The sequence below is a fragment of the Bombus pascuorum genome, chromosome 4 (genome assembly GCF_905332965.1).
Source record: "Bombus pascuorum chromosome 4, iyBomPasc1.1, whole genome shotgun sequence".
NCBI lineage: Eukaryota > Metazoa > Arthropoda > Insecta > Hymenoptera > Apidae > Bombus > Bombus pascuorum.
In genome coordinates, this window is record NC_083491.1 from 17,671,457 (window position 1) to 17,685,499 (window position 14,043).

Genomic DNA, 14,043 nt, shown 5'->3' on the forward strand with positions numbered 1-14,043 from the left:
TATCGATTGATTTGCCATTGTCACTTGGATAATTGTATTTACGAGTGGCAACAATAAGTCATAGATGAATCGACAGAGTTGCTAATTAGAGCGTGGCAATTTCAGGGCACTCGATGCATGAATTTCGTGCGCGTGGTACGTTTGCATAGGATACGGGAGGATGCTGCAGGATAATTTGTTCGCGCACTAGCTATTTTCGTTCCGAATGTTCTTTAACGCCTGGTTAAATGGTCATTTTTTATCATCTTCTTCTCCATGTAATTTCATTTTTCCATGTAATTTCATTTTTTCGGTGTCATCGAACACATAATTGGGAGGATGAAGATCGGTGGACACGCGCTCGAAATTCAGGATGCTTGATCGATCGTCCCAATCGGAATCTCGCGCATGCAAGTTCCTTTGTACGCGGATCCTCTGATATGTAGCGAGCCATCGATGCAATTACAGTTATTAACGGACAATTATAATCACTATTTAATGTATTGGCTGAAAAATACTTTATAATTTAACTGAATTCTTTTAATGATTTTGTTTAAATTTGCACCGACCTTTTCAGATATTTTGAGTAGTATGTTTAGGAAAATGTATTGGTAGCTGTGTATGCAACTTTGCACTTATGTTGTTCAAGAAATTCAATTTTTGATGATTGTGTTTAAATTTGCACCGACCTTTTCAGATATTTTGAGCAGTATGTTTAGGAAAATGTATTGGTAGCTGTGTATGCAACTTTGCACTTATGTTGTTCAAGAAATTCAATTTTTGATGATTTTGTTTAAATTTGCACCGACCTTTTCAGATATTTTGAGTAGTATGTTTAGGAAAATGTATTGGTAGCTGTGTATGCAACTTTGCACTTATGTTGTTTAAGAAATTCAATTTTTGATGATTGTGTTTAAATTTGCACCGACCTTTTCAGATATTTTGAGTAGTATGTTTAGGAAAATGTATTGGTAGCTGTGTATGCAACTTTGCACTTATGTTGTTCAAGAAATTCAATTTTTGATGATTTTGTTTAAATTTGCACCGACCTTTTCAGATATTTTGAGTAGTATGTTTAGGAAAATGTATTGGTAGCTGTGTATGCAACTTTGCACTTATGTTGTTTAAGAAATTCAATTTTTGATGATTGTGTTTAAATTTGCACCGACCTTTTCAGATATTTTGAGTAGTATGTTTAGGAAAATGTATTGGTAGCTGTGTATGCAACTTTGCACTTATGTTGTTCAAGAAATTCAATTTTTGATGATTGTGTTTAAATTTGCACCGACTTTTTCAGATATTTTGAGTAGTATGTTTAGGAAAATGTATTGGTAGCTGTGTATGCAACTTTGCACTTATGTTGTTCAAGAAATTCAATTTTTCATACAAGTTAACAATATATTCGTCCATTTATTCGCAAATGTGTTAACAAACGTGATACGTATTAAATGATAGTAGTTCAATATTAATAGACAGAGAGAAAGAAAGAGAAATACGCCAATGAAAACATTATGAAATGTGTAGAAAAGGTCGCCATAATTAACCTCTTTGGTACTGGTACGGACGACTAAAGTCAATAATGCTAAACGCATACACACAGTCTACTGTCATTGTTCGATTGTTTATGTCCTCCTGTTTAGTCATTCCGGACATTTCGTTATAGGTGGTCTGTTACTTCCTGTGCAATTTCTCAGTTTAAATAATTATTACCAACTTCACTAACAAACAGATTAAATAAACATTATGGTTGCTGCCAAGTAACACTACGCCGCGGACGAACATCATATCGAAGAGATTAAACTTAAAATTTACTAATACATTCTACGAAGAATAACACTCTTGACCTATTTACGTATAAATAACATTTCACATACAGTATCTCTTTGAATTGCAATCAATATAATCACATTGCAGTAATATATCCTCCTTTTAATGTATATTTGTTACAGCATTAAATGATAAATATTTCTTACGATAATGAAAAAAATGCCAGTTTTATGATCCTACGATAAATTTGATATTAAGAATACATATTTTTGTCTTGATTAATAACTGTAACATTCGTAAATATTCGGAAATATTGCAACGAGAAAACAAGCGATTTGAATTCTTTCCTGGATCAGTCAATGAACACTGATTTTATTCTGTTTACAAATTACTTATCTGCTGACCTCAACCTTGATTATCGAGTCGATATGGCGGACGGTCAGTTCAAATAATCGTTTACTTTCGTTCTCCATATGATTTGCGTGTGCCGAGGAACACGAATTGCACGGAAGCATATATTCAACAATAATTTACAACGAGCTGACGCGTTGATAGCAAGACCATTAAAACTAACGATTGATTATTCCTACAACTTAGAGATATGTTGATTTCTAACTATGTATCTCGATCATTAATAATGTCAGTAAAATTTATAATTTATAAGTAAATATCTTATCAGTTATTACCTATATAATAATCTAACAAGACGAGGTCAAATCCTTATTAAGAGCAAAAATAAATAAATAAATAAAATAACGTACAGAAGCCCGCCAAAGAGTTTTCTCTGTTGCCCAACTACCGTTCGTGTCTTATCGAACAGTATAGGTTAAACAGGGGCCATTGAAACTCCATTACGCTTGCGATACGTGTAAGCCTATTTTATCTAGCAGACAACATTGCCTGGTAACGGTGCATTGTCATTCGAAAATTGCACCAAAGGCGATGCTGCGAGGAACCAACCATCGAGGAGTACGGATACATTAAACTGGCGAACTTGCGACAGTCGTGACAAATGGCTCTCGAGGCCATTCGCGCGAGTATATTAACATCATAATGAAACTCGCTCCACCAGAAACGTCGTGACGGGTAATTGGAGTTCTTCATAGATTTGCGCGACCACGCGTAACTTCTTAAATTCTACAGAAATTTATATAGTAGCGATCGAAGTCAAAGAATTCGAGGAAGACGCGATAAGTTTGCGTATCGATATATTCGTGCAATTTACAATTAGCTCTGGCAGAACGTAATTAGGACACACGTGGCTGATAATGTCAACAACATGGAGCTTATTTACGTTGTGGCAGCTGGTAACAGAAGAGTTACCTTGCGTGTGGAATATGAACGATAGGTACGTTGTATAACTCGTATGTAATGTCGAAGAAACGGTATTATATAATGTAATTTGTAAATATTATAGTTTATCACTCCATAATGTTTTCACATTTATTGAAACTCCTTCAACGGATCATCCATTTCCTTTTGTTAAATGACAAAAATTCTTCGCATCGAGGAACAGTTCTTCGTTTAGATTTTACGTGTTAGTTGAAAAATTATTTCAATAATCATTTTCAACGAAGGATATACGATGAGCTCGCGCGACTTAAAATTCTGAAATTAGCTATAAAATACAAAATGCTCTCCTATTCTCTGTAAGGTAACTATCACTCGTATGCTATATATATATCATCATCATTCATCTTCCACCATCCTTTTTCATTTCATTCTTTACACAATTTGTCATATAGTCACCGAGAGCGTTTCTCAACCATACATTAGCGTGTCATCGCCTCCCATCACAAGGCATAATCGACTGACAGAATTGAATCGCATCATATAACAAACGTGCATGCAACGAAGACTACTATCGACGTATCAGACAAACGGTCATTCGCTCTTAAAAGTTGCATGACCTGCCACGATTAGCATTTCCAACTGGGTGGTAATCGTCATCGGTAGCTTGGCATCAGATGACGCGTTCTCACACGAGGGTCAACCCTCAATTCTCGTGTCACCTCACGATATCCAAAGAGTAAAGGCAAATCGACAGAGTAAGATGAAAGATATAGAAAAAAATTTCTCACTGAAAATGAGATTTTTATGAAATAGAAGCTTTCGTTTTAAAGCGACTCGTTTATTAACGAAGAAATAAACGAATAAATTTATCAATTTTTTACTATGTCATCTTCATGCCCCTTTATGTATATTGGCGAAAAATATTCATCTGTGCAGAAGATATATATTTTTTTATTAAAAAAAAAAAAAATAGTGCAACTGTAAAATTCACACGTATTATAGTATCTGTAAAAAAAAATCGGCCGTAAAAATATGTTCCCTTTGTACCATATCTCTTTGTGCTCTACCATCTTTTTATTTTCGTTGCAATTAAAAAATGTGGTATGGCTAGCATCCTGCATATTATGATAAATATTTTGTTAAAAAAAAATTGAAATACCGTAGATCTCTATACGCGTAGATCTATATAGCACAAGGGATACGTCCCGAGCTATACAAATCAAACTAATTTAGCTATACTAATTTAACTTCATAACTATACACTTCTCTATGTTTACGAAGTTTATGAAATACGAGATAAATATCGTTCTTATAAAAATCTTAAAGAAAAATGGCAAAGAATGGATTTTGTTAGATATCGTTAGACTCATCGGCTCTCGTTCGCCGGTTGATACAAAGAATGTATGTACATTGAAAGCGGACGACGACGACGACGACGACGACGACGAGGACGATGACGACGACGACGACGACGACGGCGCGGTGGCTCGACGCACCAAGGCAGAACAGACAGAGAAAACGGAACGAACGAGAAGCCAGAGGGGTGGCGAAGCGTCGGTGGCGCCTCCAAAGCGTCGGTTGGTGGGGGCTCGTGGTAGCAGGGGCGTACGGACGCGACGCGGCGTATCCATCTCTCCTCAGTCGACGTCAAGCCGTCGCGACGCGTGCGTCTTCTCTTTTGTTGGTTTTGCGAACCTCACGAGACTCGCGTGTCTCGCACAGCGTGACTAGTCTTGTCCGTGTTCGCCCACCTGTTCGCTCCAGTAAGTCGATCGCGAGTATCATGACAACGAATGTTATGTTCCGTGTAATAATCGGCGACTCGTCGCTTGGTGCACGTGCGTCATCCTTGTTGTCGTAGCTCCGTTACCTTGTGTTTCCGTGTTTCACCAAGGATACCTGAGATTTCGAGGGGTTCTCGCGAGTGACCTGACAACCTCGCGGTCCAGGATCTGCCACGCGATCATCGCGACGCGTGTGTCGTGTTTCGAGCACCGTAATCTCGTGATAGGTGGTTTGCTGGCCGGCTAAACTGGAACAGTGTGCTTGCTACTGATACGTTGCAATAGAAGAAGAAACAAACGGTGTGAGGAAGAATCTGTTGCAATCGTGTTGGAAATCAGTGAACCAATCTCTCGGTGATAATTAGTGCGAAACACTCCTTGGATTATGACTGTTGGGTAGGTATGCGAAAAAATATTCCAATTATTGATATTTATATGGAAGAGGGTTGACGTCGTTCGTGTTTGGAATCAGTCAGAATCATTGACGTTGGGATGTTACGAATGTCCATTGCTGACACGATCATCATGATAGTGGATGAATAGTGGAGCGATGGTGCGCTAGGAAGAGAATTAATTGGAGAAATGGTCGTCACGTTCTCACGTTCCACATTATCCATGTTGTACGTTATTAACGCGAATTTCGCGTTCGTCAGCGGTTAAAGCTTCAACTGGAACACAAATATCGTCGTAGCAGTATGCAATATGAATCAACGACATGCTTGCTTATAAAGAAGTATGCTTGTATCGTAGGAGAGATGGTAGCGAAAGCTGTGTGATACGTTCTCGATCTTTTCGTTAGGGGCGAAGGTTTGCGTATTTTTGTCTCAAGCGTGAATCTCATCGGCTCGAAATCGGCTTTGTCAGCCGATTAACGTTTCCACTTTGGTATTCGTTGAGATCTCGTTAATGTTTCAAGCCAGTCTCGTTTATCTTTGGACAGGTGACAAGTGTTTTCGCTCGGGGCAAATTTACAATAGGCGCGAGTGCTGGATCCGACCCGGTATAAAAGTCTTCAACTACCGGTATGGCTTGATGGTCTCGTTGAAATTTAAATAGATCACTGTCAGACGTTCATCTTGCGTTTCGTAACGTGATTGCGCTTTCCTATCTTCCCACTACACACAATCGTGATTCTACTTCTAATTATTTTAAATTCTTTGAACGCAACTTGTTGGAAATGAAGTTCTATCCGATCTATTCAAATACACGATACACTGCAGAATAGAGGATCTAAGGAGAATAAAATAGAGGAACAAGGTGAACAAAATCGACGAGCCTACTAGGTTTGATAGATCGACGTGTTACTCGTACGATACTGTGATATACATATATATGTATATAGATTGACGTAGAGGCAATCGATAGAACAATTTATGCAAATATAAGAAGCATAAAATCGGCATGGAAATCAATTTAACACGGAAAGCGATACTCTGATCGTTCCAAGCGCTGTATCTTAAATCAAAGTTATTTTGAAACACGAAACATTTGTCCAGCTCTAGCTATTCATGCTTCTAATCCTCCTGTTTATCGCGCTTTAATGACTCTGTCAGTAAGGCTTAATGATGAGGCGACTATTTAGATTGACATCGCCGCTGGCCTTCTCACCTTGACTGGCTGTTGCACGCTTTCGCAATTTAAGCCGGTCAACGTGTCGTATCGCGTGTTACAGTGTTACAACGTCCGATTTCTACTGTTTCACTGTTTTCATTGCTCGATATCGATTCGCGATTATCAGCGCCGTATGAATTCTCCGATCGAGGCATCTTACGATCGCTTCTATCAGCGTACGCGCAATTTCGATAGCCTTGAAGTTTCGGTTGTACGACATGGCTGCGTGGATCGCATATAGTCGAAACGGTATCGATATTATTAGATTGCTGCTCGACACGTTTCGACAACGATCGTTGTTACGAAAATTTGTCAATGGTTTGCGTCACGTGTCAAATGTGTTCGCTGTTTATTTCGTTTGGCAGTACTGTGCGTTTGTTGGTTTCTTTTAAGTTGCGTAATGGCGGGCGTGAATTATCGTTCGTCTAACGAGCCAAATACAAAGAGCCGATTGTTCCAACGTTTAACCCTCGGCTGATTGGGTCGTTTCAGACTTCGATTCTCAACGAAATAAAGGATACGAACAAAGATATGAAAGGGACGCATTAATAATACAATTTGCAAAATATGCAAAACGCGAAATATACGTATTATACGAAATGAATAATAGTAAGTGGTTAAAGTTAAAATCTAAAAGAGAAAAATTTGTATCTAGCTTTCGATTCATTATGAATTTTCTAGTTATATAGTACAATGGACCTGCATACTCCATATATAATATATACGTGTGATTCGTATAACGTATATTATCGTATACAACATATATGACGCTGCTTCCTACAACGCGCAACGTATGTCCCCGTTATACGACGGTCGACGTATACCTTTCATAATTTTTTTCGTAATATTCTATGATTCTACGCATCTCGTTGCGTATAATTTAGTTTCTTTAGATTTATAATTTCGATCGTTGCATAGCTATCGATAATCGATAAATTTTTGAATAAAGTTCTATAATAGTAGCTGTAATCGCCTATGTTTACATATTTAACAATGGAATTGCACGTGGGAAGTTGTACTGGTCAGAAATGACCCAGTCATCGCCATCATCTGTTTATCGTTCTTAAGTTAAACCGTATAAAGATTCAGTTATTCGTTGAAAAAGCAGCGAATTGTAATTTTATTGCGATAAAAAGATTGTTTCCGGAACCGAGGATTTTATTCCCGAAAGATAAAGCTTGTTGGTATGCCTGCGCCACATAAAATCAAGCAGAATCTGTACGTTCTTGATTCAAGGACCATTAATTGGGTCACGCGTGATGTTTCGAATTGCTATGAATTTTCAAACATACTTATTCCATACGAAAAATATTACTACTTGAAATTAATATTTCTCCGAATCAGCCTTAACGCCTTTAACGATGAACATGTTCATTTAATTGCACTGATCGGCACTTTAAATTTTTCTTAATAAAGGAAGCAGCATTTTTGCGGTTTGAATCATACAAACGCATAATCGGAGATACGAGCTTTCCAATGATAAATAGCAAACATATACCCGTTCGAATAATTACTCGTGGTATTGTATTGTACGTCAGCGTTCATAAGTTCGGGGTCACGCATCAATTGATACTCCTAACTGAAATTGTTACAAGAAAATAGTTCGTCTACTGTCAAGTTGTACGCACAGCGATGAAGTATATTTCGAGACAATTTCAAATAATATAATATATAAAGTTACTTTATATAATTATCTGAAAAAAGAAACATAATCCCCAATAACGCGACATTAGAGAATCTTTAAGCAAGTTTTTAAATTTGACAATAAGTAATGACAAGTTTGCTTTTTAGATCTGCAGTATACATTTACATTTATGTAATCATTAAAAAGGTTAACAGAAATATTCAAACGAGTCTGATAAATAAATCTGAAAAAGGTCTCGCTGCAAACTTTGATTCTCTTCGTGAGTACGCGATCTACAAACCATAATATCTTCCGCGACAGAAAAGGGAGAAAAGGAAAGGAAACGGGAGGAAATAAAAGAAAAAGAATTTGAAGAACAGTGCGAGCTTACGACATTCGTCGGGTTGTCGAACGTGCGGTGGCTACTGGAGAAAACGCTGTTCCGGCGTCTTTGTCCCGATCGGCACGTCGCTTTATCGTGGCACGTGAGCCTCGTGCCAAAATCACCAGGCACTGGCGACAAATCGGTATCGTGGATTTATTCTCGGCGTCTTTGCCGCGGTGCGGTGTCGAGAAACGATACAGCAAAGTGGAAGCGAATTGTCTTCTGCGAGAGCTTTTGACCGAGAGACCGGGCCAGGAAAGCTGCGATATGTTTTCACGAAGTGGCTGCATCTTCGAAGGCGTTCTGTTCCTTCGACGTAAAGGGGTCTGGACACGAACTCTCGAGAAGGTGTCTGTATCGGGAAAAGAAACGAGTGGCGGCGCTGACTCGTGCTCTTTCTTCTTCCGATCCCTTCGCGCGTGAGCTTTTCTCTTAAGCTCGTTATCCACAAGCGTATATGTACAACCTACCGCCGTATAAGGCTTTGCGTTGTTTTTGGGCAGCTTTCATAATCACTTCGAATCAGAGAATTCTTCTATTAGAATTACACGTTTACAATTATTATTTCTAATTAGAATCTTATACCGCCATTTTTTTATATTACAAATGAGATGTAGAAATGTATGTAGAAATCGAAGGATTTACGATCGTAGATAGATCGTTTTATTTCGCTCCGCGTTACTTATAAATCTTGTTAAGTTATACGATGATTAGATACCAGTCGGTCCATTCAAGTTTTTCCACTATTCACTTATAATAATTATTATTTCACAATACTATCAGTTAAGTTACAAACGAGGTTATGGTACGCGAGGTCATTCTTTCGTAACTCTTATCAGACATCCGCCATTCACGTGTCAATTACCGTTATGGGAAACCAGAATTAGAAATCGGACGAAAATAACTGTGTTATAAACGATACCAAATAGCGAGTTGAAACGAATATCTAGATTTTATCTCTTTACTTACGTTCATAAAATATGAATTTGCATAAACATTTTCTGCTCATGAGCGGTAATGCATTTTTTGTATATGTTATGTAATGAGCTGTACATTGCTGAAAAGAAAACTAGCTGGCCGACACAGGAGCAAGAACGGTACTGCTCTACTTTGTACTGTTTACCGTCACACGTTGTTGTATGTATCGTCTTGTTCGTATACGTGACGTTTTCGGCCAATACACGGATTCTGAATTACATCTAGTCTACATGAAACAAGCAATAAGATCCGCATTCCTTACGCTAGTCTTCTTTCCAGCAACACACACTACACATTATGCTATACTATTGTTTTACAATCAATATGCCTGACGTGTGCTATGAGCGAGCACGTGGCGATATATTCATCGTCAAGGCAAAATCAGAAAGGAATTTTCCTCATTTACAGATGAATGTATGTTTGTATTACGATATTGTGGGTCAGTTTTTACGACGCTAGTTCTTATTTCGTTATGAACGGGACGACTCGGTAGACACGAGGAAGACAAGGTTCGTTTCGTATAGACGAGAAGTTTGCGCGTTATTAGAGTATCGCGGAGGATTTTCCGTCGTCGACAATTATACTATGCAATTATACAACACGGAATGAAATTATACGCTAATGACGTTGCAACATGCTCGTCGTGATAATGGATAGGAAACTTGTTTCCCTTCTCCGCGTTTTATTCAAGGCTTCACGATGCGAATGCAAGTGTAATTTTTGTTCAATCTTGTGTGATTTTACTCGCATCGTTTGAAATGATGTAATACGTTTATTTTTCCAAGGTAACTTCGATACGATTACACCTAGTTGGTACGAAATGCTGCTTCGAGCAAATAATTTTTCGCTAAACGATGCTATTGTCATCTCGTATCGTAATAGCAGGGGAACAATTTAACTGAATCAAAGAAAGCATACGCTTTGCTACTTTCCTTCCCAGTTCGTTGAATAACGTATATGCTCATGTAGAAAAATATAATATATTTCTTTAACGTTATTATTTATTCTAATTCTTTTTCAAATAGTATGTTGCAATAATTTTGAATAAGAATGTCAATTTGTACGATTAAACGATGTCCAACGATATTCCATACTTTTGGTATCTACAGTGTATTTACTTTATCTGGCATTGAGGAAGGCACTTGAAATTATTTTAAGCGTCGAACACGTATGATGTATTATTGAAATAGACTTACGACGTGGAAATTTGCTTATATTTCAAACGCATTTGGAATAATTGAATTTTTCCGAAAATTATTTCTCCGAAAACCTTCTTCTCTTGTAAAACGTATAACTGTATTTACCATTTGATTAATTGGAAAATATAGAATGTTAAAAATATTTGTTTTTTGTTATGAATATCTATATACTGTCAAAAGCATTTGTATATGGATACTATAGCGTATACTACGTACTGCGTAATGCAAGGAAGGTTCTGCGTGTACACAGGGAGTAAATTTTCGACTTGGTGACCTATATGTACAAGAATCTCTGATTACATGTCTCGGATAATCGAGAGTCAGAGAGGCAATGCCCGTATAATTGGAAGTCCAGATAATCGATGTTCGAATAGTTGATATCTAGATAATTGACGTTTTACAGTATTAACAAAGTAGCATTTGTTGACATGACACAGCGGAATAATTGAAATTATTATTGGGTCGTGAAATTTCATCAAGATAATCCAAGCAGCTGACACAATAATATTATATTATTTTATGCAATGTTTTAAATAACGCGTTGGATGTAATATATCTTTTTTTTTGTAATAAAAGTCGATATATTATCGTATAATTAAATTCACCGTGGATTCAATTTATATTTTTTCAACTTCTGACATCGAATGTCAGGTGAAAATATTCTATTAGTAAAAGAACTGCAATGTAAATACGTATGTTGAAACTTGAAACTAAAACGGTGACCTCCTATGACCAGCTCTCGCGAAAAATAAGAAAATGATTGGGACCAGAAAATTGTTAGGAGGTTACAAAGTAAAAGAAATTGAAAGGTGACTGATCAAAGACGCGAAACTCGTTTAAAAGGTAAATTCTACAAAAGTTGAAGATGCAGTACGATATTCAAAGTCCTGCTGACTAACGACTTATAAACGAAGGATATATTTTTAGAATCTATTACAAGACAAAGTAATGTACCGAAGCTTCTAGTATTTGGCTTAACGTACGTACACGTATAACAGGTTCGTACATTTCTCAAAGTTCGAAAACGAGATCACTATGGTATTCGCTGAGAGAAGTACAAGAGTCGTTGAAGAAAGTACAAATCTGGTGTAGTAAAAAAATTTCGGAAGATGATGAAAAGAAATATATGTATATCGGGAATTTAATTAACGAAACTGAAAATCATTAACTCCTTAACGGCCTGTGACCGAGAAACTGAACCTGTGTCGAAATTAATAAGATAAAATTGTAACACGTGCGAGTATTTTACGATGCTACGAATGTACATACGTTTCGCTCATGCTCGTGTCATGTTAATACGTACAGGTCTTTTGTTTTTCATTATTCCGCATTCTACTTTCAACAATGGTGTTTGCGCCGCAGAAGCGTTTGCATCTTGTAAATTACTTCAACAAAGAGTAATTATGTCTTCTTCTTGTATTAGAACAGCGATGTTATCGAGCAATTATAACGATACATTCGAAGGTTGAAGAAAACATTTTGGAATATTATACTTTAATTGTTAAAAGCAATTATTACAATTATCGATCATCGTATATCATACTGTGCAGCACAATGGAGGTTGAGGGAAATAGGAAGAGAGACAGAGGTGCATGCCAGAGAGAAGAGACTCATAGTTGATGAAAGTATGTCTTCTTCTTATTTAGAACAGCGATGTTATCAAGCAATTATAACGATACATTTGAAGGTTGAAGAAAACATTTTGGAATATTATACTTTAGTTGTTAAAAGCAATTATTACAATTATCGATCATCGTATATCATACTGTGCAGCACAATGGAGGTTGAGGGAAATAGGAAGAGAGACAGAGGTGCATGCCAGAGAGAAGAAACTCATAGTTGATGAAAGTATGTCTTCTTCTTATTTAGAACAGCGATGTTATCGAGCAATTATAACGATACATTTGAAGGTTGAAGAAAACATTTTGGAATATTATACTTTAGTTGTTTAAAGCAATTATTACAATTATCGATCATCGTATATCATACTGTGCAGCACAATGGAGGTTGAGGGAAATAGGAAGAGAGACAGAGGTGCATGCCAGAGAGAAGAGACTCATAGTTGATGAAAGTATGTCTTCTTCTTGTATTAGAACAGCGATGTTATCGAGCAATTATAACGATACATTTGAAGGTTGAAGAAAACATTTTGGAATATTATACTTTAGTTGTTTAAAGCAATTATTACAATTATCGATCATCGTATATCATACTGTGCAGTACAATGAAGGTCGAGGGAAATAGGAAGAGAGACAGAGGTGCATGCCAGAGAGAAGAGACTCATAGTTGATGAAAGTATGTCTTCTTCTTATTTAGAACAGCGATGTTATCGAGCAATTATAACGATACATTTGAAGGTTGAAGAAAAACATTTTGGAATATTATACTTTAGTTGTTAAAAGCAATTATTACAATTATCGATCATCGTATATCATACTGTGCAGCACAATGGAGGTTGAGGGAAATAGGAAGAGAGACAGAGGTGCATGCCAGAGAGCAGTGACTCATAGTTGATGAAAGAGCAGCGTGTAAAGTACGATAACGCGCATAGCCTGGCCCGAGTCCAATTGTAAGCGCGTGGGAGCCGGGCGATCAAATCGAACGCGTTTACAAGAAACGCCAGTTCGTGCTATAATCGAACAGCAAAAGTGGCGATATCGGAACGGACTCGAGGCCAAAGATAAAAAAAGCAGAAGAAAAGAAGTGTTCCGCTGGGTTGCGCGTCGGTATGCTATGCAGATGTAAAACGCCTGCCGTTTGTGTATCGGTTTCGGCGTCAGTGACGGCCGCACGTTTCGCGCTCTCTCTATTTAGATGGTAAAAGAACACTTGCAAAAAAACAACAGCGTTACATAAAAGCAAACGCCGAATGCCAAGCAATAATGCGTTCTGACGTGTATATGAACGCAAAAGCTGCTCCAATTGTGTCGATTGCTACATACTCACAGATATCGACGTCCACGACCTTTGCCTTAGACGTCCCTGAAAAACCTCTCGATCACCGAACAATAATCAGTTATTCCTATTTGACGTGGAAAGCTACTGGATTCTATAGGATGTTTTTGAAATATTGAAAAAATATCGAATTAAATCTCCAAATACGTGTTAAGTAGCTTGCTCGATCGCTGTTCGATTCACCCACACGCGTGATTTCTAACAGAAAAACGGAGGATTTTTCCAGAAAAACAAAAAGTCGTTAATCAAATGGCATACCATTTGAACGGAACACCAATCTTGGAAGAAATCGAGGAACAATTTCTCGATTATTTCTGGAACAGTCGTCGGTTAGTCGATAAATCTAAGTTGAAAACATAACGTGTCGAAGCTGCGCACGACTCTTGTGGCGGTGTAAAGTTTAATGGTACGTTCCGGTCCGAGGAGAGTAAACTTCTGCCGTCGTTGGTTATCGTTAACCAGCAAAAA

General features: G+C 37.5%; 1 protein-coding gene across 15 annotated transcripts in view; it reads left to right on the forward strand.

Annotated features, from left to right (window-relative positions):
* Nucleotides 1-4,652: 4,652 nt before the first annotated feature.
* LOC132905944 (CUGBP Elav-like family member 2) overlaps nt 4,653-14,043 on the forward strand; it is a 356,624-nt gene continuing 347,233 nt past the window's right edge. For 7 of the 15 annotated variants that reach the window (XM_060957697.1, XM_060957700.1, XM_060957699.1 and 4 more), the window contains exon 1: nt 4,655-5,219. The gene's annotated coding sequence lies outside the window, so the exon portion shown is untranslated. Of the gene's footprint in view, nt 5,224-14,043 lie in introns of all 15 variants that reach the window. The other 8 variants (XM_060957708.1, XM_060957705.1, XM_060957710.1 and 5 more) reach the window with 3 other exon arrangements.